Source organism: Myotis davidii, unplaced genomic scaffold, assembly GCF_000327345.1.
Source record: "Myotis davidii unplaced genomic scaffold, ASM32734v1 scaffold3596, whole genome shotgun sequence".
Lineage (NCBI taxonomy): Eukaryota > Metazoa > Chordata > Mammalia > Chiroptera > Vespertilionidae > Myotis > Myotis davidii.
Genome location: NW_006287263.1, coordinates 655 through 2,710, shown reverse-complemented (window position 1 = coordinate 2,710; position 2,056 = coordinate 655).

Genomic DNA, 2,056 nt, shown 5'->3' with positions numbered 1-2,056 from the left:
TTGCAGTTTCTTTTCACTATGTTGATCCTACAATCATGTATGAGTTAGAATACCTCGTTTATCATCTTTGTCCATATGGATATTTATACAGATATCAACCTGCCTTACCTGAAAATATAGGGAAGAAAATAAGTCAAGCATACAAAAATGAAGATCCAAAATAAAATTTGGGAAACCTTGAAAGAAAAGCATAAATGAACAGAAGCAAAATGTCTAACATTGCACTGAAGAACTTCTGCATTTCTGATGTAGACCCCTGGAAGCCCAGTGAAGAATTCTAAATGAACATTCCATATTAGAAATCTTTCATATGAATGCCTATAAACTGAAGCTTTAATAAGCTGTGAAGTCTGTTAAAATTGTTTTAAAAACTTGCTTTTTTAAATGTTGGTAAGGCAGAGGGGCTAAAAAGATTTTGTTCCCTGTTTCTGACCACATGTATTATTTTCACTGGGAAGGTAAAACAGTTGCTAAAACTACACTGTACCATATTAATAACACAGACATGATGCTAAACAGATCTGCCTTAAAATTTTAGAAGGAAGTATTGTTGTTCAGTGTTGTTTATAAACTCAAGACATGAGTTTATATTCACAGTATGGTAAAAATGAACCCCTCCTCTCCCAACACATACCCGTGTGTAGTTCTGTCTAATCTAAATTTTGTTGTGACTATTTAAAATTGGCAATATTTCTTTCAGAATAAGGTAGAATAAGAATGGCACTCATCCTAATGCGCATTAATAAAACCACATTTTGAAATGATCATGGACCTTGATTATAATATATATACTTGGTTCTAATTAATAGTTAACCGTTTATAGGCATACCTCATTTTATTGCTTTATATGCTTCACAGATGTTGCACCTTTTGCAAGGCAAGAAAAATTTTTCTCTCCTCAAGAAAAAAAAAAAAGATAATGACTTGCTTTATTGCGACACTTGCTTTATCGTGGTGGTCTGGAACTGAAACAGCAATAGATCTAAGGTACTATGCTGAGTCGCCATTGTCTCTTCTAAATATGTTTAACCATTCTTGGATACAATTTTCAACTATTAATATTTACTCAAAGCTTTAAAGCATTTGATTAAATATTTTGTTCCCATATTTACCCATTGTTAATTATGGGTAACTAATAAATAGTAAATTTAAAGCTGCTTGGGGAATGTTTTTTTATATCACTGCCACTCAGGAATTATTAAGCTACACTTTTAATTGATCATTTAAAACTCTTTCCAACTACATAATTATAGTTCTTTTCATTCTTATTCTGTTGAGATATAAGAACTTGTTTTGTGCTTTTCATAACTTCTTTAAAACAGTTTTAAAATTCACTTTTAGGATCTAAGGTGGTTATTACACTGGGAAAATAATTTGAATGCAAGATTTTGACCAGAATTAATTAAAAATATTAGAAAATGCACAATGCTTGAACATTGAAACTACAACTATAAGACAAAACAGCTATCATTCAGAACCATGGGAAAGCTGGCCGAGTGGAAGTTCTACAACTAGAAGGAAAGAAAGAAGCATGTTGAGACTGGGTAGGAGGTGCAGAAGCACCAAGAACAGAGGTACAAAGACACGCACGAGGCGGGCTGCACTTGGATGCGCAGTTTTTTTCAATTGGAAGGAGATACAAACTCTTGAATGCACTGAGCTCATTTAAGGCGAGATTCTGGGGTCCCAGACTCCTACGGGGAGAAACTGGACTGTCTTGCAGCGGTTTGGAAAGTGAGGGTGGCTTTCTCGCAGAGCTGCTTGCAGGGTTCATTGTTGCTGTGGGGGTGCAGGACTGCAGAGACTCGGAGACTTGGAGTCACGGAGATGCGAGGACTCGCGGAGATGCAAGGAGTCGTGGAAATGCTGACGACAGCCATTGCTGTTTTCTCCGCCCTGGAGATTCTCTGAGACCCTGCCCCACTCAAATTACATCCCCTCCCAAGCTGGGCTCAGCCGTGCAAAGGAATCACCTCAGCTTTTGCAGCCTAATCTAACTGCAGGTGGGTCAGAGAGCTCCAAAACTTCCAAATTCCAAACAAAGAGGAGAAACCTA